Source organism: Panthera pardus, unplaced genomic scaffold (assembly GCF_024362965.1).
Source record: "Panthera pardus isolate Hobbes unplaced genomic scaffold, ASM2436296v1 HiC_scaffold_7, whole genome shotgun sequence".
Taxonomy (NCBI): Eukaryota; Metazoa; Chordata; class Mammalia; order Carnivora; family Felidae; genus Panthera; species Panthera pardus.
In genome coordinates, this window is record NW_026527002.1 from 41,239,400 (window position 1) to 41,266,376 (window position 26,977).

Below are 26,977 nucleotides of genomic sequence, written 5' to 3' on the forward strand. Positions count from 1 at the left end.
CGCTTTACAATCTGTCCCTCAGCGTTATGACCAAAACTTCATTAACAAAATGTGTATTAATGTAAAGTATATTACCAAAATTGTATTGAGCATTCATAAAGGGGATACTACATTTTTAAAAACTAGTATACTAGCTGAGCTACTAGTATAAGCTCTGGCTGTATACTTTCATCCATGTTCTCATTTGATTTTGAAAAAGAGAACTAAGGATTTTGGGGGGTAATTAAAAAATATTAATCATAAAATATATACTAACCACAAAAAACGTAGTTGTGTGCACTTGCTGGTCATTGGAAGATCTGGACTCTGAGTCTCTGACTGCAAGGCCAGGGTTATGCCACAGTTTCCTTTTCCCGCCCTTTCAGTGGTCCTGTCTCCTGCCCACTCACACCTCTGGTGTTCCGTCCCTCCATCTCATCTCTAAACCTTCGGTTGGAATTAGTGCCTACTTCCATTGTGAATCAGTGATGGCTTAAAATACTACATTTTTGCAAAAAAAACTCAAACCGAGAGCTGCTTGAGGGCAAGACTACGTTGTTTTATTCATCGTGGGGTCCCACAGCACCCAGAATGGCTTCTGATATAGAGTACGTAGAGAATAACAAGTGTGTGTCTGTGTGAACATGCAAGGTGGTTGTATGTGTGAGTATACTCTTGACAGTGATGCTGAAGGAATATCCTTATAGTTTGATTCTGTGACTTTAGAGCCTTTTAGCTTATCTACAAGCAGCGAGTACAAGGAAATGGGACACGTTCCTCTTGGGATTCGGAATGGCCCAGAGCTGAAGAGTTCATCAGAGACATTCTTTGTTAGGAAGCATTGCCTGTGGGTCTTCCCAGGTCAAATCTGGCAGCAATCGTCTACTAAGCATCTTGGTTCCTGTCTAAGGGTCTTAAAAAGAAGGGTTTAAACATGCAAGTGGATTACTGGATTCCTTATTGGCTCAGAAACCAATTTACTATTAGGTAAATAATTTCAAAATACTCTCTAAGCCATTTTAAATTTGATGCTTAGAAATTTGGATGAACTCAAGTTTGCAGTCTCCTGGAGATTAAAGTGGGGTCTTACTCAGTGACATTTACCGTACTATTAACTTCATGGCAGAAAAGATACTCCCTTAGATGGTGCCAACATTGTTTTTCACTTTTCAAATTTCTGGGATTTTTTTTATTAGAGCATTGTAAAGGAGTCCGATACGTTTTCAAACCATGTAAGATGTATTTTGGTATTGAACAGGTGGAGAGCAACAGATGACCAATGTTAAGTATAAATTACAGATTAATCTCAATGTAGGTAAAGTTGCACATCGTCATAAAATACATTCTGAGTAGTTCCCACTCAACTGGCAGGACTCTTCCTCTCTTTTTGATTAAATGTCTCCTTTTGACAAAATTAAATTACTCTTGAGAAACGTAACAGCAGCTAACACTCAGCGGAGCCTGAATTTGGACAGACGAAAGCTCTGTACCATTATGCATTAATCTTCACAGAGTTACTTCTCTGTATTTATTTTCCAAAGGATAAAACTGCCTCAGAGATGTTCAGTTCGAGGTCATATAGCCATTATAACTAGAGCTGGATGGCAAACCCACATTAGTTCATTGCCAAAGCCCACAACCCATGTATTTTTACCATTCTTGAGACTGTAAAATAAACTGCCAAGTTTAAAAGCTCCAGGGCACGACTTTTTCAAAAGGGAGTATTATTGTATGTATTTTAGGTACAGATTAGGTTAAAAAGTACGGTTACATAAATTCCAACTACAAATTAGGTGAGAGAAATAAATAGGCAACTGGAATAGATACTAAGTGCTGGTCATGGGGTCTATACAGGAGAGACACGTCGCCACTTTGGAGGTCAAAAAGGTCTCCCAGAGAAGGCAGCATGTGACAGTGTCAGGAAGGTTGGGTAGGACCCAGAGTTTGGGGAGGGGTGTAGCTGTAGGGAGGTCCTGGCTGAGGAGGCAGTGGGAACAAAGGCCAGGAGGCAAAACGGATAGCCTGTGTGAAGACCCAATATTTTGGCTTTAACTTAAGTAAAAAAGAACAGAATGTAATGTCCAGAGTTCTCAGAAAAGTCTGTGAATAAAATGTGGCCACATCCTCTGGTCCAGTGAGACATTCTGAATGAAGATCAAAGAGTTGTGAGTTTATATATATTTTGCCTGTTTCACCAAATCCCTACATGCCCTTGGATCTGTTTTAGCTCTTATAAATAGGATTTCTCTGAAGACACTGGCCTAATAACCTTGTCCAGAAAGATCCACAAAGTTGTAAACATTATGCAGTTATTGAAAACAAAACATTATCCTGTTTGTACCTGTAAGGAGGACTGAGCAAGAAACCACTAACACCCAGAATTGAGAAGGGTAATGGCAGTGGGTTGGAAGGAGGGGGGAGGAGCTGGGGAGTGAGGGAAGAATCCATTAAGTAACTGGCACTTCAACAAGGCCTGCTTTCTCCTCTGAGAAACATATTTCTTGGCTACCTAAAAAGGTATTTCTAAAAAATTCAGACCCTTCAGATCAGAAAGAGGGTGATAAGCAGGGAATGTCATTACATTTATGGAACAATGGATAGATGGAAGTGAATTTTTCCATCAAATCGGTATATACCAGGTAAAGGGGTTTGTTCAGTAAAAGGGATATTTGGCACATTAAATATGTAACTCATCTGTAGTATAAGCTGAGTAAAGACATTTTAAAAGTTTAGATACAGAGCAGTATGGTGTTTTCAAGCACTTCTTATAAGAGTGTGGGCTTCTTATAAGAGTGTGGACTGCCTGGGTGCAAAACCCAGGTCCACCACCCTGATAGCTGTGTAACTGCAGCGAGTTACATGAACTCCAGTGTCTCAGTTGCTCCATTTATAAAATGGGCAAAATTATATCTATCTCAACAGTTGTTATGAGGAGTGAATGAATTAATACACGTAAAGTGCCTAGAACGATGACTTAGATGTTCTAAATAAACATTAAATGATGTGTCCGTAATACACAGAAGTCACACACCGGCAGCCCGAACCAAATGAGGCCGGCAGGCAGGGCCTCTGAAAAAGAACAAGACACTGAATGCCTTTGGGCAGAATGTGTACTCTGCATCTGGCCTCAGGCCCCAGGACAGGGGTCTCCCACCCAGCCCGACTCCTGTGTCGGTGTTACTTGCCTGCTCTCTAAGCAGTCGTGCTTGCTGGAGAATTTGTGGGTGGTGGATTAATAACAAGGGAACGCCAATCTGAGGCTGGCTTCACAAGCAGGCCCACTTTCTCCCCCAACCATATGGTAACTGTTGTTGGTGCATCTGTCCCTCGCTCAAAGTTCTCTGAGTGCAAGACAATGTTTTATTCATCTCTGTGTCCCCAGAACCTCCCATAAACCCTGGTGCCACTCCATGCACCTTTGTATCTGAATGAACATGCTGTGGCATAGGGGTGATGGGCGCTGAGGGGATGTGAACACGATGGGGCTCGTATGTGCAGGCCGAACTGGGGGTGCGCGTCAAGGGCGTGGTACGCAATGGCGTTCAAGAAACAAGGCTGTTGGGCACCGTGCAAAGCAGGGTGTGAATGAGGAAGGAAAGATAAAGAAATCACAGACACACTCGGGTGTCTGGATTTTAAGAACGGGCACGAAATTTGAAAATAAATACTTCGCAAATGGTCCAGAATACATGTATTTTGTGTATATGCACACGGATATTATTTGCAGTATTACTGGTGTAATCATTTCTTGGATAAGGAGTACCTTTGAGTCAAATATGAGATACAGTGTCTTTATTCTTAGTTGATAAGTCTGAGGGGAACTTTGATTACCTGTACAAATACTGTTTTCCTCTGAGTCACCCTTTTCTCATTAAACAGTCCTGTTTGGTGTACTGTGCACTTTCCCTTTTTATTTTTAATCACGATTAATCTTCCCAGCTGCTTAGTTATATAATAATATCCCGTGTGTTTAAAACACAGGCCTACAGATTGAATTTCTCAGACAGCAAGTTAGAACCACAGGATCTCTTTTACGGGTGCTACAAAGATTTTTTAGGAAGTCGACGTTAACGATTTGAGGAGCTATTTCACCCTCTTATATTAATTCCTTGCTGCAGTGGTTTTATCCTATATTAATCTTGTAGGTTGACAAACGAGTTGAGAAAGTTCTCATTTCAATGAATGAACATAAAGACACTTCCTCCATTCCTTGTGAGCTCCTCCATATGGCTGTTAGAAATCTGTTTCAGTCCTGGTTTGGAAGAATGTATAATGTACTCTTTCCTGAGACAGATTTTTTTCCCCCTGAGATTTTTTTTTTTTTTTTGGTAACTAATGTGTTTGTTTTTTTACACAAGTAATGTACGTGTGTTCACTGCAGAAATATTGGGAAAAAAATAAATACAAAAATATAAAGGAAAAATATTTTTAAAATCAACTATAACTTTACCAGGTAAGAGATGACTACCATTAACATTTTGGTCTATGTTCTTCCAACTTCTTCCTTGGCATACAAAATATACAAAATTGGTATCTTCTGTGTGTTGTTTTTAGTCTGCATTTTAGTTTAGTAATACAATGTAAAGTAATACAGTGTAAAAAGATATTAGAAAAATATTCTTAATTTTTATTCTACAGAACATTAGTGGGAGTATGTTTTCTTTCTTATTTTGCAATGATAATCTAAGTTGCACCTAGGGCCCTCAGCCTCCTGAGGTCAACCTTCCCTTTTTTTAAAAAGCTTTCTTTTTAACATTTTTATCTTTTTATTTTTTTAAATATTTATTTTTTGAGAGAGCACCAGTGGGGGAAGGGCAGAGAGAGGGAGACAGAGTGACGGGATGACAGCAGCAAGCCTGATGTGGGGCTCAAACCCATGAGCCGCAAGATCATGACCTGAGCTGAAGTCGGATGCTCAACTGACTGAGCCACCCAAGTGCCCTTTAAATTTTTATTTTAGAAAGAGAAAGCGAGCAGGGGAGAGAGAGAGAGACAGAGTGAGAGAGAGAGAGAGAGGATGTTAAGCAGGCTCCACACAGCGTGGAGCCCGATGAAGGGCTCGGATCCCACAACCCTGGGATCATGACCTGAGCCTAAATCAAGAGTTGGACATTCTGGGGCACCTGGGTGGCTCAGTCAGTTGAGCGTCCAACTCTTAATTTTGGTGATGAGTTCGAGCCCCACATGGGCACTGTGAGTGCAGAACCTGCTTGGGATTCTCTCTCTCCCTTTCTCTCTGCCCCTACCCCGCTTATGCTCTCTCTCTTTCAAAATAAATAAATAAACTTAAAAAAAAAAAAAAAAAAGAAGAGTTGGATGCTCACCCAACTGAGACACCCAGGTGCCCTTCAACCTTTCCTTTAATAACCAAATAAAGTGGTATAGGACATCCCATGGGATGGATGTTCCTTGAAAAGCCAGCATAATAAACTTTGTCAATATTTGTAAGATTTCCAGGCTAGAATGGAACACAGGATTTCTATACTTCTATCACTTCTCCATACAGTTTCATTTGCCTTTCAATTTCTTTCCGTATTTTTAAAACAATTTCTTTTAATATTTTTGTGTTTTGATATTTTCACATTTAAACCACATGAAATGAATTTGAGGCAAGATGTGAAATGTGGATCTACAGACAGTTGCCCGATTGAACCAATGCCATCAGCCATGCTAAGCATATACTCAATATCCAAGTTGAATCTGAAGGGTAATTTAAATAATTTAGAGGAGGTCACTTTTTAAAGGAATGTTCTAACTTTGTTAAAAATAAAAGATGCTTTGAGAATTGGGCAGTCACTCTCAACACATTACACAGTTCTAAATCTCCTTGACTATTTTCTTTTTTTCTTGTGGGCTTGGACAGGTACAAAGTAAAACAGGATTTTCATTTTGTTTCCTGACGAGTTAGCTCAGTGGTGAGCCATCGTAAGAGAAGTGGCATGCTGGGTGCCGGGCTTGACCAAGGAATGTGAGACAGATTAACAATAATTTAGCTCTATCCAAACGAATGTTCACTTAAGTAAAATTTCACAATTCATTTAGTGTGGATGGAGCTGGTGCCCATGAGGACCATTTTCCCCACTCAAGGCATCGTCTCCTTCTGTGGGAGTGGGACCAGTTTCCATTACTGGTTATGTGAGGAGATGCTTGTGGGATCTGTTATTTCTGTGATGTTTAGTGTCTCATATAGATGGAGACCCCGCCCAGTTGTTCAGCTCACCTTTTAAACTAGTTCTGGGGGCACGAGTTCTTATTCTCTCCAGCTTTTTCATGAGCGGGCCTCTGTGTGTGTGTGGTGGCGGGGGGGGGGGGGGGGGGGGGGGGGGAGGGGGCGGGGATGGTGAGCAATAGATGACACTTGTGTTGCCTGAATGTCAGAGGCAAAATTACACCAGTATGTGCCTACAATGTGTGGGCTCTGAAGGAAAAACCCAGCTGGGTCCTGGTGAGAACTGGAGGTGAAAGACACTTATTTTGCTCCTGCCAGAGGAAGACTTACTATTGCAACTAATCGCCAGTGCAGCTACAGTGGTCCTGGCTCATGGAATGTTCCTAGAAAATACACCTAGGAGGACGGAGAAGCAAGAAGGAAGAGGAAATTGAGGCAGGCATGGATCTGAGGGATGACTGCTTCCCGGAAAGGCTGCTCTCTTGTCCTGACCACGGAGCAGTCCACTGAGAGGCCTGGGCCTGGTTCTGCAGTTGTCCAGAATGCCCAGCGCACGAGAGGTTGTTTTCTGGGGCAAAGGTCACTTTCTCGTCACTGGTAAATCTTCTCCCATAATTAAATGGAAAAAAAAAAAAAAAGCATCTGGTTCTTCCTCCATCTTTTTCCCTCTTTGTTCAAGGGAGAAAGGAGAAGCATCCTTGTCTTGATTTTTAAATTTTTCAATCTTGATGCAAACTCCCCAGATGGGAGGATTTTTTGTTTGTTTGTTTTTTCCCAGTGACATTTCTGGGATATAACTCATTAGGTATGTGGTAGCAACTTAAATCACTATTTACATTGACATGGCACTTCCTGGTGGGAGTTTTATCTTCCCTGAACCAAGGAAACCACACTAGGGAGAAGAGAATGTGGTTAAATGTTAAGTGTGACCCTATCTTAGGGATAGACCTCTTAATTCTGATTGTGAACATCAGCAATTTCTTCATGCACATCACTGAGTACATCCAGTGGTTCCAACTCCTCATTGTCTACACCTGGAATGAGTTGCCCAGGGAGTTAAAAAAAAAAAAAAAAAAAAGATTTGTTAGTCACTCAGCAAACTGGATGCTCTGTTAGGGGCTGGGGAAGCAAGGATATCTATGGTGCCACAGCACCCCTTGTCATGCCAACAGTTTGGTTTTATGAGCCTTCCAGCAAATTCTTCCCTTTTGCTTATGCAAGTTTGAGAGTTGAATTTCTGTCACTCATAACCACAATAGTCTGGCCAACTGAGGGGCTGAGAGCCTGAAGGAATGAGATATATGTGCCATATCCTTTGCTGAGTTAAAAGGCACAACCGTCATCTTGCTGCTATATGACAGTGGGGACCAAGTGTGTGCTTATGAGTCTGTTTGCACGCACAGAGATAAATGGCAAACTTTCATCATAGCCACTGTACATGCACTTTAGTTAAGGTAGGAAATTGCCTATAGATGTTGAATGTACCTAGTATTAGGAAAGAGAAGTTAGGCTAAATAGGGGAGCTTCCAGTAGAGCAACATTTTGGCCAATCATTTTTTAAAACATCTGTGAATGTGGAAACATCTTTGGAAATCCAGATTTTCATCATTTTGGTTTTCTTAGAGTGCCTCCCCTGTCTTGGGTTGCTGCCCCCTATTTGGGAGAGGAAGAAAGGAGTTATCAGTTGTGGCAGATGAGATTCAGTCAGTATCAATTCATAATGAAAGTGAAATAAATTTTATTTTAAATCTTTGTTTTTGATGAACTAACTCCAATATAAACACAATGTGTATATCTAAATATTTAAAGGACCAATAGGTCTGATTAATGGACTTTTTAAAATTGTGAGCTTTGGTCATAACCCTATCTTGGCATATATTCCACGGGCAACTGAAAAGACTATGTATTTTGCTGTTGTTGGGTGAAGTGTTCCACAAACGTCAATTAAATCCTGTTACTTGATGATGTTTTATAACCTTGCTGATCCTGTCTAGCTGTTCTGTCAGCTGTAGAGAGAGGCATGTTGGATTCTCCACCTATAACTGTGGATTTGTCTACTTCTCCTTTTCATTCTATTACCTTTCGCTTTACATATTTTGTAGCTGTTTGGTGCCTCCATCATATTTAAGATTGCTATATCTCCTTGGTGGATTTAATCCTTTTGTCACTACATAATAAGCCTATCACTGGTAAATTTCTTCACTCTGAAGTGTACTTTATTGATATTATAATAGCCACTCCTGTTTTCTTTTGATTAATGTTTGCATGTTTTTTTTTCTATCTTTTTACTTTCAACCTACCTATATTGTTATATTTAAGTGAGTTTCTTGTAGACAGCATTCAGTTGGGTCATATTTTCTAATCCATTCTGCCAATCTCTTTCAGTTGATGGATTTAGATTATTTACATTTTTGAATTATTTTTATTTATTTATTGAAGTATAGTTGATATACAATGTTATATTAGTTTCAGGTGTACAGCATAGTGATTTGATAATTCTATACATTATGCTATGCTCACCAGGATAAATGTAGTTACCATCTGTCACCATACAATGTTATTACAATATTATTGCCTATATTCCCTATGCTGTAGCTTTCATCCCTGTGACTTATTTATTTTATAATTGGAAGTTTGTACCTTTAATCCCCTTCACCTATTTTGCCCCCTCACTCCAACTCCTTCCCCTCTGGAAACTACCAGTTTGTTCTCTGTATTTATGATTCTGTTTCTGTTTGTTTTGTTTTTTAGATTCCACACAGAAGTGAAACTGTATGGTATTTGTCTTTGTCCTGTCTTATTTGATTTAGCATAATACCATCTAGGTCTATCCATGTTGTTGCAACTGGCAAGATCTCATCCTTTTTATGGCTAGTTCTCCATTGTATGTATATACCACATCTTCTTATCCATTCATCTATTGATAAATACTTGGGTTGCTTCCATATCTTGGCTATTGTAAATAATGCTGCCATAAACACTGGAGTTCATATGTCTTTTTGAATTAGTGTTTTTGTTTTCTTCAGGTAAATACCTACTAGGAAAATTACTAGATCATAGGGTATTATATTTTTAATTTTTTGAGGAATCTCCATAGCTTAAATCCTTTTACATCGTTTTGCCTTCCCCTGCTTATAAATGCTTTTAAATATTTCCTCTATATACATTTAGAGGCACAAGAGACAGTGTTATAATTTTTGCTTTAACCATTAAACATAATTCAGAAGCTTAAGAGGAGAAGGAAATGTATTTACTCATAACTTTTACTTTCTGTTGTTCTTTCTCTCTTTGTGATATTCTGAGATTCCTTCCTTTTTCATTTCCTTTTTGTTTGGAGAACTTCCTTTAGCCATTCTCTTAAGATAAGTCTGCTGATGACAAATTCATTTAGTTTTTCTTCAGCTGATAATGTCTTGATTTTCCCATTTTCTTTATTTCTTTTTCTTTCTTTCTTTCTTTCTTTCTTTCTTTCTTTCTTTCTTTCTTCTCTCTCTCTTTCTTTCTTCCTTTCTTCCTTTCCTTTCCTTTCCTTTCCTTTCCTTTCCTTTCCTTTCCTTTCCTTTCCTTTCCTTTCCTTTCTAAGTAGGTTCCATGCCCAGTGTGGAGCTCAATGCAGGACTTGAACTCACAACCCTGAGATCAAGACCTGAGCTGAGATCAAGAGACAGATACTTAACCAACTGAGTCACTTAAGCACCCCTCCCTGCATTCTTGAATGATATTTTCACTGGACATAGAATTCTGGGTTGTCAGTTTTTTCACTTCAGCACTTGCAAATTGTACCATTTCCTTCTGGCCTCCATGGTTTCTGATAGGAAATCTGCTATCCTTCAAATTGTTTTTGTTTTGTATAAGGTATTGCTTCTGACTGCTTTCAAGATTCTTTTGTCTTAGTTTTTTAAAAAATCAGCTCTAAATTTAATTATACTCAGCAGGCATAAAATTATATTGAAACAGATAGAAGTACAAACACTATATTCAGTTTTGAGAAATTTGACGTGGTATGGATTTCTTTGGTTTATCCTGTTTCTGATTTGCTTACATCTTGAATCTGTAGGTTTCTGTCTTTTGCCAAATTTGGAAAGTTTTCAGCCATTATTTCTACAAGTATTTTTTCAGCTTTGCTCTCTTTTTCCTCTCCTACTGGGATTTGGATGACACAAATATTAGACTTTTGTGTTATGGGCCCACAGGTCCCTGAGCCTCTGTTGTTGTTGTTTTTTTTCTTTTTTTTCCTTCTTTTCTTTCTTCTCTTCCTTTCTTCCTTCCTTTCTTCTCTTTTTTTTTTCTTTTTTTTTTTTTCTTTCCAGTCTGTTTTCTTTCTTATTCATATTGGGCAATTTCTATTGCTGTATATTCCAGTTCATAGATTTTATTTTTCTCTGGTCCCTGAATCCTGCTATTGAGCCCGACCACTGAGTTAACTTTAGTTACTGTATTTTTTAGTCCTTAAGTTTCCATTTGGTTCTTCTTTATATCTTCTTATTTCTGTACTGAGACTATATTTCCTTACTCAGACTTTCAATTTTTTCACGTTCCAAGCATGTCTGTAATTGGCTTTTTAAGATGGCTTTTTTAGAACCTTTGTCAGGTAATTCTAACATCTCTGTCATTTTAGTGTTGGCATATATTGATTTTTTTTCTTCTGAGAGTTTTCTAATATTTGGTATATGAGTGGTTTTCAATTGAAAAGTTGGGCATTTTGGATATTATGAGAGTCTGGATCCTACTTAAACCTGTGTTTTAACTGGCTTAAAAAAATTTTTTTTTAATGTTTATTTATTTTTGAGAGAGAGAAAGAGAGCATGAGCAGAGCAGGAGAAGAGAGAAAGGGAGACATAGAATCCAAAGCAGCTCCAGGCTCTGAGCTGTCGGCACACAGCCTGCCGCGGGGCTCGAACCCACAGACCGTGAGATCATGACCTGAACCAAAGTCGGGCGCCCAACCAACCGAGCCACCCAGGCACCCCTTAACTGGCTTTTCTGATGCCAATCTGGCAGAGGAAGAGAGGAGCACTGCCTTGTTACTGCCAAGGTCAGAGAGGGTGGGGGTGAGGGGGGTAGGAGCCCACATTCACCACTTGACCCGAGTTCACACTGTTAGGGGCTCCTAGTTACTTCTGGGCAGCGATGGGAGTTCTAGATCCCACTGGGCATCCACTCATACATACCACCCTGGCTGGGAGGGGCAGAAGTGCCTTGTTACCGCTGACATCACAGGAAGGTGGCCTAATTATCCCTGGGCAGTGGCGAAAGTCCTAACTCTCCACTAGGCCTCCTTTGACACCACTCCAGCAGGGAGGGGGAGGAGTCCCTTGTTACTGCTGTCTGTGGGTGGAGTTCAGATTCCCCATGTGGTCTCCACTGACACTGTGGTGGCAGGGGCCTTGTTACTGTCATGTGAGGATAAAAGTCCCAGCTGTCTATGGCCTTCCCTGATAGCACCTCAGCGTGTGTGTGTGTGTGTGTGTGTGTGTGTGTGTGTGTGTGTGTGTTGCAGTTGGAGCCCTTTGATATAGCTTGGTGAAGCAGGAAGTCTAGGCTCCTGATCCCCCTTTTGCTGCTGTGGGTGAGAGTGGGGCCACTGTTCTTCCTGTGGTTTTTAGCTGGAGCAAGTAGTTACTGTCTAAAAGGTTTTCGTCTTGTTAGGCTGCCCCTTTCCTGGACTTCTGCTTAGAAAGAATAGGCCTGTGTTGGGGAGTTTTTGTCTGCTCCTGTTGGCACTTCTAGGTTGCCAGCCTCTTAAAGCTAGAAGTCTGTGTATATGAAGCTAAAAGAAAACTCGGAGGACTCATTGCCAGGTTGTGCCTTGGATCCCACAGTCTCTGGTCTGGTTGTCTTCTCTCCACCTTTCAGAGTCTTCTCTTTTTTTTGAGAGAGAGAGAGAGAGAGAGAGAGAGAGATGGTGCAAGTGAGGGGCAGAGAGAGAGGGAGAGGGTGGTGTGGCAGGGGGAGAGATATTGAGAGAGAGAGAGAGAGAGAGAGAGAGAGAGAGAGAAATGGGGCTCACCCAATGTGGGACTTGAACTCACGAACCGAACCGTGAGATCATGACCTGAGTCGAAGTCAGATGCTTAACGACTGAGCCACCCAGGCACCCTCAGAGTCTTCTTATGTCTTATAAATAATGTCCAAGGTTTTTAGTTGTACTTAGTGGGAGCATTAGGAAACAGCACATCTAACTCCATCTTCCTGGAAGTGGAAGCCAAGACATAATTTAAAAATATTAGTTGGCTTCATGTTTTTGGAATTGTCCAGAGACCTATTTCCCATGGTATGCTAACCTCCCCCGCCAGAATAGTGTCTGGCATACGGTAGGAGCTTCATAACATTCAGTGACTGAATCGCCACTTTACCTATGAGAAAATTTAAGGAATTAAATAATCTCTCCCAGGTCTCAAGGCTGGCTAGTAAATAGGAAGAATGGAGATCTGAACTAGGGCATTCTGATTCCAAAGCCCAGGCTCTCAGATGCATCACTAGGGCACTTGTGAAATTCAAGGCCCCTTTTGTTCTCTTAGGACAAAGGACAAGTGAGAGGGAGCCTCCACTTGAGACAGCAACAAAGTGACAACATGACACTTTTCTAGTGAATTAACAATGTCCTTGCATTTACAAGAAAATGTCCAGTGCTGTCATCTCTTTTTCCTTCCATTCGCTGCCAAATTTCCTGTCTAGTGTCCCAATTACTCCTTAAGTCCCGTGCAAATGGGATTCCACTGCAATTTCTCTCCTGCAGCTACCCTTTCTTTTCAGCCCCCATACCAAAAGCCACAGTGTCTTCCCAATTCTCACCCTTTTAAATCTTTCTGCGGTGCTTCCTAACGCTGCTCACCACTTCCTGAACTGTATCCGTAGTCTTGGCTCTCACGGACCTCTACTTTCTGGGGTCACCGTTATCCTGCTGCTTGCTATCCGTCTCCTCCTTCGGCCCCATCCTTTCAATGGCAGTCTCATCCTCAAATTGCTTACCCAAGTCCATGGCCTCAACAAGACTGGCAAATTCACTCACTCACTCATTCCTTTCTTCAGTGTTCATTTATTGGGCACCTGCTGAGTAGCAGCCACTGTTCTAGAGCAGGGAACAAGGTAAGGTGGCCATTCTCAGGGAATTTATAATCTAGAGGAAGATACAGAGTGTAACAAAGAGCAACAAGTCATGGACTTGTCACGGACTTAGTTATGGAGCCAGATGCCATTTCAACAATATTAATCAAACCTGTAAACTTTTGTGTGCATCACCACAATGACTTATTAGATTCTAAAATTACTGAGGGTAAGAATTGTGTTATTTCCATAAGACCAATGCTACCACCTTATATTTATTTATACTATGGTTTGCTTTAAAGATGTGCTTTCACATAGCTAGTGATTTTAAAACTCCTTTGAATTATTAAATATTTTTTTCTAAGAACTTTATTTACAAATACTTCAAAGCGGTTTAGTGTGTGCTTGATGTTACACAATGACTTTGAAACCTGTCCAGCCACAGCCACATACCAGCCACACTGTCTGGGGCAGACTTCACTTCTCTGCACCTTGTTTATTCTTGTCCCAGAAGCTCCTTAACTCGTGAACCTCATACCCACACAATGACTCAGTTCAAAGCAGGTGTCTTGAGGGTCCTCTGTATCCTAAGGAGGGGAGGGCCTTTTTTTTTTTTTTTTTTGAGAGACACTGAACATAGAACAAGAACGTGGCTCTAGAACCAGGCAGCTTGAATTTATGCGCTGGCTCCTTCACTTCCTAGTGTTTGACCCCCAGCAAGTTATTTAACCTCTCTGTGCCTCAATGTTTTCATCCATAAAGTGGGGTAATGACAGTGCCTACTCCCTAGAACTGTTGTGAAGATTAAATGAGTTAACACTGGCACTTAGTAAGTGCTACATGCATGCTGGCCATTTTAATCTATCCGTATACATACCTATCTCACTTTGAGAGAAAACTGGGTCGCTATATTTTATCTGTTGGTATCTTATAGACATTAAGGTTTGAATCTTGGACTTTTTTTTTTTTTTAATTTTTTTTTTCAACGTTTTTTTATTTATTTTTGGGACAGAGAGAGACATAGCATGAACGGGGGAGGGGCAGAGAGAGAGGGAGACACAGAATCGGAAACAGGCTCCAGGCTCCGAGCCGTCCATCAGCCCAGAGCCTGACGCGGGGCTCGAACTCACGGACCGCGAGATCGTGACCTGGCTGAAGTCGGACGCTTAACCGACTGCGCCACCCAGGCGCCCTGAATCTTGGACTTTTATATCTTGGATGCTTTAATGATTTCAGGTTATCAAACAAATAACTTTAAGAGAGGAAATACATTTTTGTCTCTTGCGACTTCAAAGAATGAGCTTCTAAAAATAAGTGCTGAGTTTCTACTTTAGATTATGAAAAAAAGATATATATATACATGTACACATATAGATATATATACACATATCTATATATAAACAAAAAAAAGCACATAAAAATCCATGAATTCAGAAGCTATATTTAAAATAAATAGGCCAGATGGCAGGTAATTAAGATACACTAAAACTGTTAATGTCGCACATAAGGATTAAAATGTATCAACAACCAGAGCTGGGCAGAGAATTTCTGGTGTCATAATTCGCTTCTATAGCACTTTGCTGTGTAATTCACCTGCAATTAAAAGCAGAAAAAGCCTCTCCCACTCTTCTCCTTTTCTCAGGTCTGTGATTTGGAAGCATGTTTCCCATGACTTTTTCCCCCTCTAATCACTCTCCCTATATTATTTGTCTAAATCAGAGGGAGAAAATAACAAAGCAACAAGCAGTAAAAAGCAATTTCTATTACAGGGAAACAAAACTGGTGATAATCCAGATCCCTTAGAAGTGAAATCTACAGGGGCGCCTGGGTGGCTCAGGAGGTTAAGCGTCCGACTTGGCTCAGGTCATGATCTCGCAGTGTGTGAGTTAGAGCCCCGCGTCGGGCTCTGTGCTGACAGCTCAGAGCCTGGAGCCTGCTTCCGATTCTGGGTCTCCCTCTCTCTCTGCCCCTCCCCTGCTCATGCTCTGTCTCTCTCTGTCTCAAAAATAAATAAAAATATTTTTAAAAAAAATAAAAAAAAAAGTGAAATCTACACTCTGTGGTAAAACCAACTTGCTTTGCGTCTGTTAGCACCCTACGGTCATTTGAAAGCCTAAGGCAGACTTCACCAGCACAGAGCCCCCATTAGTCAGCCAGCATCACAGTCTCCCATGCACACCACCACAGGTTGTCCTGGGGGCTCCGGGCCTGCAGGGGAATTCAAGAGGTTGGCCATTCACCAAGGCGGACCCAACGGCCTTTGCAGCTTCTCCACGAGGGCTTCAAGAGTCCTGCATCCTGTTCAGTGGGCACAGGGAAAATGGCCTCCGTCCTAAAAATAGCCAGCCTGGCTCCATTTGGCTGTAAGTACTTCCTGACAGAATTCCTGCCAGGAATGAGTTTGGATGGTTGGTGGAGAGGTATCCCTCCTACTTTCAGAGGTGGTGACTGGGTGGCCTGTGGGAATCTTAAGGGAAGTGGGCTAAAGCCCTTCCTGGTCCCTGGGCTTGGCTCCAGCAAAGCCCAGAGGCACCTCGGAGCCAGCTGTGACTAATGCCAGCCTTACGCCCGGGCCTTGTTTGAGGCTGAGGAATGAGCTATATTGGCAGCGAGTTTGGTGCCAGTCACGAGGGGTTTTCTTGCTCCTCACATCCGCTTCTTTCAAGTCTTCTTTCATTCAGCACAGACTGGTTTTATCTTCAAGGGAAAGGAGTAACAAAAGATGCCGGTTTCCACCTCAGCAATTTTTAACCCCTCTTCCCCAGAAGTTAATCTTTGTATGAATCTCTGCACCAGCACAACGCCTTCTCAACGCTCAATAAAATGATAGTTTCCTTTCCTTGCATATGTCCTGCCTTCCCCATCCTGGCCATTTGCTAAGACCCAGGGCCTTCCTGCTGGGCTGCCCCCACTTTGCAGCCCCACCTGGACCTGCCCAGGGCTGCTCCCCCTGCTAGAACCCTCTCAACCCTCATCAGAACTGAACTATCCTTTGTCCCACTCCCTAAACAGCTTAATTTTCATGTTGAAGCCACGGTATCCTTTATAGTAATCTGTATTTTATAGTACATTTGAGAGCCATTGGGTATCTGTTAGTACTGAGTTAACCTTGTGCCAGAGGCCTTTGATGCCAAATAAAGCTGTGATTGATGCTGAGATTTTGGAAGTGTCTGGGCAGTTGGAAAAGGGGAGCTCAGTGGACTGTGCTTCTCAGCTCACAGGTTTCTACTATTAGGGCTCAGAAGCCCTGACCAGCATTTCCTTTTAAAGAGAGACCTTTGTGATGGGCCCAACCTCTTGCCAGAACTTTCCAAGACAAAGAACTTGATGCTCCTGGCTCTGCAGCAAGGCAGAGCAAAACAGCCAAATGGGCATTACCGGGACACAGGTGACCACGTTGTCTTGATCCACCAGCCTGAGGCCAGGCGTGTCTGCCCAGTAGTAGCCTGTGCTGCAGGATGGGGTGTCCACAGGTTCTACCATGGAAGGCCCCAGAACAAGGGTGACTACAAATAACCTTCACAGGCAGCAAGAAAGCGGTACACGGCAGTGAGGACAGTGGGTAGGAGGCACTCAGAAGAAGAGCCCAGTCCCAAGTAGTGAGGAAAAGCATGGTCTTGCACATGCACCTCAGGCTGTGTTTCTGTACTTCTAGAGGACAACCCTGTTTCCTCCTGTTTTCTCCTCCCAGACTGCCAGAGCCCCTAAGAGGAGAGAAGTGGGGCCCCTAGAGGAGAAGCCAGCCGGCTGCTTTCTATGGAAGGCGAGGAGGGGTGAGCAATGCCCCTGCTCCCATGGGCAGCTCCGAGGTGCAGACACCAGCATGGTCCCAGAAGAGCCCCCAGGTGTGAGCTGGCCATCCCACTTCAGCCTTGCTCTACCTGCTCTGTCACCTCTCCTGCCCAGGAGAGTCTCTTTCTCTGCCCGCCCCTTCCATGTTGCCCTTTCTCGGAGCCCTCTCCTTATACTCCTTCTTGCTGATTCCATCCACAGCCATGGCTCCCTCTAACACCTTCTCTGGGCATCTTTTGTGTAACATTTAAAATAAAAAATGGGTCTGAATCTGATCAGGGCTTCCAATTTGTAGGTCATACAGGAGACAGAGGAACATGTTAAAGCACACCAAGAGCATGGAAAACTCTATGGGCAAAGAATTCCATTTCTTCAAAAATAAAGGGAGAAGATGGGGGGGGGGGAGAGAATCCACATAGTAAAAGACACTTAAAAGCCTATCAAACAATCCCAATCTATGGTCTAAAATGAATTCTGATTCAAATAAACTGTTTTTTTTTAATGGAAATTTGAACCTGACTTGATATTAATAATATATTACTCAATTTGTAAGGCACAATAATGGTATTGTGCTTATGTTTCTTAAAAAAGAGTCCTTATCTTTTGAAATTCATACTGAAATATTTATTATGAAAGATATGATGTCTGGAATTTGCTTCAAAACCAGTGCAGGGAGAAGTGGGTGCAGGTTGGGAGAAAACGAGATGGACCATGATATCATCATTGTCAAGGCTGGGTGATGGGAACACGGGTGCTCATTATGTTCTTTCTACTTTTGCTTATTTTTTAAGTTCTCTATAATAAGAAGTTAAAAAATAGAAAGAAAAAAGGAAGAAAAGGCTATGTTCCAGCTAATTAGTCTCAATCATTGCCAGGGCTACATACAAGTATGTGAAGATAACCTGAGAAGATTTTTGTTACTGACTTGTGTGGCTTTTCTGGTGCCCTCTGACCCCTAACTGGGTTGATCTTTGACCTGTTTTTTTGTTTTGTTTTGTTTTTGAGAGAGAGAGGGTGCAAGTGAGCTAGGGGCAGAGAGAGAGAGAGAGAGAGAGAGAGACAGAGAGAGAATCCCAGGAGGGGCTGAGAAAGAGAGAGGCGGGGGGAGAGAGAGAAAGTGGGGCTCACCCAAAGTGGGGCTAGTGCTCACTCAGTGTGGGACTCGAACTCACGAACTGTGAGATTGTGACCTGAGCCAAAGTCAGATGCTTAATGACTCAGCCACCCAGGCACCCTGTCCAAATTCCCCATTTCTATTAATGGCTGAGTAGTTCCTTTGCTGCTATCACAGACTAGAGCCAGACTATTGAGCCATCTTCAACTCCCCACTCTTCTCTCTGTATATCCATTTAGTCAGCAGGTTCCATGGATTCTTCTTTCACAGTGTCCCTCAGACTCATCTCTTCCTTTTCACTCTTATAGTGATCCTCCAATCCCAGGTGTGGGTTCTTTCTGTCCTGTGTGCCTTTACTTTCTCACGAGCTCCTGTCCTTAGTGTCATCCTTCCAGCCATCTCATTACCCTTGGCCATTAGAGAGTGCCATTAGATCAAGAGCCTCAGGTTTAGTCTGAAGCCAAAAGAGGGGAAATCGTGATGTAGGCATTGCAAGGTGCCTGACAATCTCAAAGGAATCTCATTCAGAGGAACCTGGGATGATGTTTATCAGGCAACCAACAAAAAGGGCTCCACACCTCAAAGAGTCTAACGTGCAAAACATTATTTCTCAATACATCCTTCACCAATTGTTGATATGTCCATAATACCCCAGACCTGGTTGATCATCAAGCAGAATTCAAGGTCAAAAGGATTCCATTCAAGTGGGTTGACAGACAAATGAAAGAACTCATATGACAGAAGGAAGATCCAGAGATTTCTGCTAATTTCTCTAGTATGCTCTATAGTAGAGCAATAATACGTCAGGTTTTCTAAACCAAGGACATAAGATTTGACAAATCATTTTCAGATTTGTTCATTCATTCATATGATATTTGTACAAAAGTGTACAAAAATCATATTGTTATATACTTAAAAATCATCTTTATTGAGGAAAACTTACATTAAATGAAATTGGAACCGTCCAGGAAAATTCAGGCTATGGGGTCACCAGGGCCAAACAGCCTCAAGATGCTTGAAAATAAAACTAATTTCTTTGAGGCCCCCAAAGAGACCTTTATTATCAGCCTAGATTAGCACCCCCTTCTTTTGAGGAGTGATTTTCTCCTTCCTAGGTCAATCATAAGCATCTCTTGGGGCAGGGGTGGGTAAATGAACCAGTGTTTCCCTAGAATTTTCTAATTGGTTCTGGTAAGGAAGGGTCCTCTGTCTTCTTTGGAGGAAATTAAGGATGTAGCCATTCAGGTTGTGGGTCTTGTGCAGCCAGCCAGCCTGAAAGAATGAAGCCAACATAAGAGAGATTTGAAGGACTGGAGTTCTTGGTTCCAAGCATGACTGAGGCCAGCTGCATCCCTACCTCTCTAGTTACTTGGGCTTAGAAAGCGTTTGGTTTTAACTGGTAGCTTTAGTCTTTTGTTTTTGTTTTTAATCAATTACCATAAGAGAATCTCTGACAAACACAGATCAGTGATAGCGTGAGCAGGGCAAGGTAACCATGTGAAATCAAAACAATAAAAGAAGAGAGCCACTTGCTGGGGTCTCCTGGAAGGCAGTAGAAAGACTTCAACTCTTTAAAAGTTTTAAGCAAGGGTAGTGATTGACACCTCCTAGAAAATGACCTTGTCATGTCATAAAAGGAGCTGCTGATTTTACTTGAGAGAGAGAGAATGAGTGTGCATGTAAGTGGGGGAAGGACGGAGAGAGAGAGAGAATCCCAAGCAGGCTCCATGCTCAGGGGCTCAGCGTGGAGCCCAACACTGGGTTCAATCCCACGACCCTGGGATCATGACCTGAGCCAAAATCAGGAGTTGGACGCTCAACTGACTAAGCCACCCAGGTACCTCTAAAGGAGTCCATTTTATTTTATTAAAATTTTTTTTTGATGTTTATTTATTTTTGAGAGAGAGAGAGAGAGACAGAAAGACAACATGAGCAGGGGAGGGGCAAAGAGAGAGAGAGGGAAACACAGAATCTGAGGCAGGCTTCAGGTTCTGAGCTGTCAGCACAGAGCCCAACATGGGGCTCGAACCCACAAACTTTGAGATCATGACCTGAGCCAAAGTCAGACGCCTAACCGACTGAGCCACCCAGGTGCCCCTAAAGGATGTGATTTTCAAATGAGGCCTCAGTGATACTGTTACCTAATGTTACATCATGAGAAAGATCAACCTTTGACCAGAAAGAAGCAGGTTCCCCCTCCCTCCCCTGCATAATTCACAATTTTCTCAAATTCTTAATAAAAGTTGCATATCTTTAGGCAGAAGCTGCCTAATGCCAGATTTTTCACTAACATTAAAATGCCATTTGCCTCAAGTTCTTCCTCTGCTCAAGACTTCTCAGGGCAGCTATGTTGGTTGCAGGGTAATTTCCAGATGCCTCAGTTGGGCACTCAGGGCTTCCAGAAATGGGCCTGACCTTCAACTTCATTTCCTACAGCTCAACAAAATAAACATCTTATACTGACCGTGCTATTCTCTGCATCCCTTCACGCTGGTCATGCTCACGCCTTTCCACAGCGTGGTTTAAGCTACTGACTCTGAAACCAGTCTGTGGTGCTTTGTTATAGCTGCCCTAGCCAACCGACAGAGAGGGCTAACATCCGGAGAGGAAGCAGGGCAGCAGGTACAACAGAGACTGGCAAGCACTATGCCAGGAGGCGCATCCACCTCAGCTGTGGGGAACTTTCTCAGGGGGAGTTACTCTGGGTTGTAAAGCTCTTGAGAAGTGCCTGCCTTTCCCAAGGAGCCCAGGGGCAGTGGTCTTCCTGTGTATTTCACCTTCCTACTTCCACCCCATACAACCAGGTTAAGCACCTTGGAGCCTGTGTCTGGTGCATGCCTGACCCAGGGAGATGAACTTCAGACAGTGGGCCACTGAGCAAGCCCATCTCCCTTAGCAGGGGGAGCCAGTGGGGTGGGGGGAGGAAGCCGAGAGCTACTAAAGGAGACCACAATGGCCACTCATAAAACAAACTGGTGAGGCGCAGAAGAGGTCAGAATAAGCAGTCAGGCAGGCAGAAGGAGCCAGTGGAGAGAACGAGAAGTGGAGGCAGGAGCCATGGGTGTGTGTGGGGGTCTCTGAGCAGCAGGGAGCTATGAGGGTTTCTGCTGGGACTGGTTCCCCTGAGGCAGGCACCTCCCCTGCTGCCATGGAGCCTATTAGCGTCTTCATTTCCCAGGAATGGACGGGAGAGGACTTTCTGTGAGGCTAATTACTTTTAGGACATGGGTCCCTTTTCATGACCTTCCCAGATACAGCACACTGAAGGAACTAGCTGGAGGATCAGAGAGGGGAGGCAGAGGCCAGGCCATCTGACTCACCAGGCCCTTCCCACCCCTTCCTGTGCCTTCCCTCTGCCCGGTAGGCATTTCCTTCCTGTCCCATCCTTTGCAGGGAGTATCACCTCCCCTGGGTGATCTTCCCAGACCTGGGGCAGCACACCTCTTCCCTTGTACCTTGGTGTGTCCCAATTGCGACTATTTTAATAATCTGATTAATTATTAGTAATCAGTTAATTGTTGTAGAGCATAAGCTCTGGGGGTACAGAGTCCACTTTTGCACTTAGTATCCCCAGGACTTAGCACAGTGCCTGGTACACATAGGTTCTCAGTACATATTCATTGAGTGAAGGACCGATAGGTACTCATTATGCACATAAGGAAAGATGAGGCGATTTGCTTAAAGTCACACATCCAACAAGTGACCTGAGGAGAAAGTCAGATGGATGTGATGTAACCAGCACTTGGGTGTCACAGACTATCAGTCTGGAGTTCTCCCTTGTCCAGCAAGAGAGCAGACACAGAACTGAATACGAGAAAGGCTAATGTCTGGGAGGAGACAAGAGCCCCGAACAGGTGTTTTGTCTCTGTATTTATTGAGCTCACAAGATATTACCCACATGGTGAACAAAAGAAAACAAGATCTTACACACGTGGTGAATGTGAAGAAAACAAGATCTTACACACATGATGAATGTGGAGAAAACAATCAGACAGTAATCATAACTTGTATGCGTAAGAAGCAAAGGGTCTGGGGGGGGTGTGTGGCACGTGGATTTGTAATCAAAGTACAATAGTATATTAGTGTCAGATGGAAAGTAATTTCCTGCAGGTGATATTACAAGTTACTTGTGATTCCATTACAATATCTCACTACCTAACCTTGGGCACTTTCCCCTGTGGTGGTGGCTTTCCACCCTAAGCTTTTTTTCTGATCCATTTATGGAAGTAGAACCTATTTCCCCACACTTAGGCAAACACACAGGCACACACATTCCCCTAAACCCCCCAAACCCTGCTGCGGACCTTTTCTCAAAAGAATAGAATACATTATGATTAATTGACTGACCGACGGGGGCAGAGAAACCAATTCTTGTAAATGCACTTGGGTGCCTATCATGGGAGTGAGCTCTTATAACCAAACTTCCACAGAAATAGAATTTGAGAGAGTACTGGGGAACAGAGGGAATATATTAGAGGCTGTTTTCCTTTTACAGATCTTATTTTTTTTTAATTTTTTAAATCTTTTATTTATTTTTGAGACAGAGAGAGACACAGCATAAGCAGGGGAGGTGCAGAGAGAGAGAGAGGGAGACACAGAATCCGAAGCAGGCTCCAGGCTCTGAGCTGTCAGCACAGAACCTGATGCCTGCATCGAACCCACAAACCGTGAAATCATGACCTGAGCCAAAGTTGGACACTTAACCAACTGAGCCACCCAGGCGCCCCTACAGATCTTATTTTAAATATAGTATATAGGCTCAGGTCCAAGTAATTCTGGTTTAGATCTACTTGATCTCTACACTAAAAACTGCACTGCTTGGTCCTGAATCACACTTGACAAATTACAATACCATCTGACAACTCCATAGTAGCATTTTGGCCAAAGACAGATTTCTGACGGCCCCTAGTAACTGGGATCAGATTTGCAGCACAAAAGCCTATTAGCTGTCACATGAAAATTGGACAGAGATCTGCTATTTTGGTAAACTAATGCCTGCCTTCAGGATCATCCAGGGTCCACTTGACCCATAAAATTCCCTTAGATTGTGTGATTCTAAGAATGAGAAAAACTAGATTTTGATCTGAGTTCAAAAACTTTCACCACTCAAAAGGAATCTGGGGCTATCTTTTCACATGCCTTTTCATTCCATACTTTACAAAAGACCTGAAGAATGAGAAAAATCCTATGAGCCCTGGCTCAGAGAATAGCAAGAGAACTAGACACTGTCACTAAGGTGATGGAAAGCTTCATCCAGAAGGTTCATAAAATCAGACAGGCAGTGGTTGAGGATGGAACCCTCTAGATGCCATACAGGCCTCTCAAGGTAGAACACAGGTCATCTTTGAAGAGTGTTGTACCTGCATTCCTATAGACCTCTTTAGAATCTTCAACATTATCAAAAAGATTTGAGGGACAAACATGGAAATCAAGAGATTAGGTAATTTAGCTAATACCCCTGTATCTGGTTCTACAGGCTCTGCAGATTGGGGCTGGAACCTGTTTTCTTGGCATAATTTTGAGTAAATTAGCTCTTGGTTTAGAAATGGATAACACACCCTGATCATAATCTATTCTACTACTACCTGTCTGTGTTGCAGTATTCAAATGTGTGACCTCCAGAGATCAGAAGCTAGTGCATAGCCATTGCCCTATCACATGAGCAACAGTTGATTGGGCAACAGAAGGAATGAGAAGCTTCCTTTCATCTGACTATAGGTTATGTTCTCTGAACTGCCTTTAGATCAACCCAGATTATGGGGAAGATCTGGATTTCACAGAATACTGTCCTATGGACTGACATTGTCTGCTCTCAGCCAAAATGGGACTGAAAGAGAAACACCTGACTGATACTTAACAGTAAAAACCAGCTCAAATCGAAAAAGAAAAAAAGCAGCCCTACCTTTAACCATGCTGGGAGGACAGACAGATAAGGCCGGCTGCAAAATAAACAGAAAATATTTTTCTGTCAAGGCTGTAAAATGCCTCAATAACCCTCTCTGAGTGCTAATTGATTCGTATCAATGACGCCCCCAGACCTACCTTGCTATTTACCTTTATCACTGTGGATAGCCCACTGCTCAGCCACAAACAGCACTCAATTCTCAGTTAATCTCAGCTTCTCCTAATGCTGCCTGAGAACCAGCAGTCAATCTGGAAGTGGCCCCTTCTCTTACACTCTCCTCAGAATCCTGAGGAAAGATGCTGTGGTCCTCTGGAGCGCCCTCCCTCACTGCAATCAGGTCAGTACATCCTAATGTCCAGCCACAGGAAGTCTATGGCTGTAAGGTGGTCACCACCATCGCCTGAGGGAGGGGTGTGCTATCTTCTGGGTGAACAGATGGTTGTTTTGGGGGGTTACCAGGGGCCAAATTTCATGCTTACACCTTCCCCTTTCTCCTTTCTACATTGCTTTTTCCTGTTTCTGGCTGCTTCTTACACATTTGTAGGAGTCCATATTTCTGCTATCCAGACTCTTCATCCCCATATCTGATACTTGGTACTTTTTTTTTTTCCTTCTTGTTGTAAGACACTCTGTTCCCTTTTATATTTCCCCTAAAATCCCCTAGACCTTTTCTTCATTCTATCATTTGGCTATGACAATTGCACTTTTCTGGCTGCTGTATCATTTCTCAGCCTTTGTGTCCTTGACCTATGCTTTTCATTTAAATTTCTGTGCAGCCATATGACTGCTTGCTGTTTAAAACCTTTCGTTGGCTTTCACCTTAAGTGTTTTTATTTTAAAACTTTTTAAAAAATGTTTTATTTATTTTTGACAGAGAGAGAGAGAGAGACAGAGCATGAGCAGGGGAGGGGCAGAGAGAGAGGGAGGCACAGAATCCGAAGCAGGCTCCAGGCTCTGAGCTGTCAGCACAGAGCCCAACGCGGGGCTTGAACTCACAGGCTGCGAGATCATGACCGGAGCCGAAGTCGGACGCTCAACTGACTCGGCCACCCAGGCTCCCCAAGTGTTTTTAAAACATTTAAAAAACATTGCCTACTATTCTGTACTTCCTTGAAAAGAGATCCAAATATCCTTCCCTTGTCCTTTTATTTTACTTTGCATTTCTTTGTAACACACAGTCGCCAAGTGCTGGGTAACGCTGACCACCTCCCCCCCCCCCCCCCCCCCCCCCGGCCTTTGAGGCCCCCATTTCCACTCTTACCACAGTATCCGCAGTGAGGCAGCGTCTTCCGATTTGGATTTCACAACCTCCAATCTTTCTTGCACATTCGGTTCAGGGCCGGGGAGTGGCACACACCCGATTACAACAAAACGCCATTTCTCAAGACTCCCCTCGTCCAGCTAACTGTGGAAAGTCCAGCCTCGCCCCGGGGCGTTGGGAGACGAAGGCCGAAGGCCAACGCTCACCAGCCCTCCGTCCCTCCCTCCCGCCGCAGGGCGGAGTATCTCGTCCACACGCGGGGTCTTATCGCAGGTGCCTGCACTTGCCACGCACAGCGCCCCCTGCAGTCCTCCCTGCTGCAGGAGCCTTAGAGTCCAGGGCGCCCACCTGGCTTGACGGCCTCTACCCGCTGTGATCACTCTCTCACCTCTGCTGCAGACTGGCCGATCCTGGACCCCTAGAGCTCTGCCAGGACTGGAGTGGGACAGGCATGTACATTAGATGGCGTCCCAGTGTGACGCCTCGCCCATGCTAGGTTCTTTCTAGATTCCCTCCGGAAAATGGAAGTGAAAGGTTCAAAGTCGTTACCTTCCCCCAAGTGGTGCAAGAGCTGAATATTCTTCTATTGTACACTGTCTGACTGGTTCTGCTTCTTTCTACCCCGACTTCACTCAGTTCCCACCCCACAACCCCCCCCCCCCCCCCACGTTGTAAACCCACCAGGATGGGTCTGCAGTGGTAGCTCCTCTCTGCCAACTCCCCTTGTTCACAGTGTGCTGGAGATTCTGGCTCTACTACTCACACAGTGACCTAAGGCGTTGGCTTCAGAAATCGGGCATAAGATTATTTTCAGCCAAACTACCTTCTTAAAGATCCCTCTGAAATTCCCTTCCGGTGCCACTGTATTTAGAAGAAATGTACATAGGTTATCAACTATTTAGGAGAGAAAGGAAGGGGGAGTTGTCAATATTCTTACTTTTCATATTTGATAACAGAATTTTTCCCTCTACAATTTATATCTCCAACCATCCTCTTAAACCTCAGAGCTTTAGTGCTTTTTTCCTGGATGGAAGCAGTCGTTCTCAGAAAGTTCCAGCATGGCTGTGCCCCACTTGCTCCCTCAAACCCCAGTGGTACCCTTCCATGGGAGAAGTGGGATGTGGCACAACTGGCAATGGGCACCTGTCTTCCAAGCTGGTGGTAGTTCCTATCTTGGGGGTGGGGCAAGGTTAGTCAGCTCACAGCCTGGGGATCATTTGCGCTTGTTGAGTTCAGTGTGGGGTCAGCTGGACTCAGAATAAGCTTCTCTATCATGTGTGCTTTTTGTGAAAATATTTTGAAAAATATTCTTCTTCTTTTTTAAAGTTTATTGATTTGCTTTTGAGAGGGAGAGAGCAAGCAGGGGAGGGGCAAAGAGAGAGGGAGAGAGAATCCCAAGCAGGCTTCACACTGTCAGCACAGAGCTGGATGCAGGGCTCGAACCCACAAACCGTGAGATCATGACCTGAGCTGAAACCAAGAGTCAGACGCTTACCTGACTGAGCCACCTAGGTGCCCTGAAAAATCTCCTCCTCCTCCTCCTCCCCCTCCTCCTCCTCCTCCTCCTCCTCCCCCCTCCTCTTCTTCTTCTTCTTCTTCTTCTTCTTCTTCTTCTTCTTCTTCACGTTTTATTTTATTTTTGTGTGTGTGTGAGAGAGAATACGAGCAGGGAGGGGCAGAGAGAGAGGGAGACACAGAATCTGAAGCACA

At 43.3% G+C, this 26,977-nt stretch overlaps 1 long non-coding RNA gene across 2 annotated transcripts; it reads right to left on the reverse strand.

The window, feature by feature from the left end:
* LOC109269517 (uncharacterized) lies at positions 1 to 25,859 on the reverse strand. Of its 2 annotated transcripts, none has more exons than XR_008420052.1 (3): positions 25,268 to 25,859; positions 24,004 to 24,040; positions 1 to 892 (listed from the first exon to the last, which is right to left on the reverse strand). It is a non-coding gene; the product is annotated as an uncharacterized LOC109269517 (long non-coding RNA). The 2 variants fall into 2 exon arrangements; XR_008420051.1 differs by lacking the exon at positions 1 to 892 and adding an exon at positions 15,284 to 19,373 and having other exon boundaries at positions 25,268 to 25,857.
* Positions 25,860 to 26,977: the final 1,118 nt, after the last annotated feature.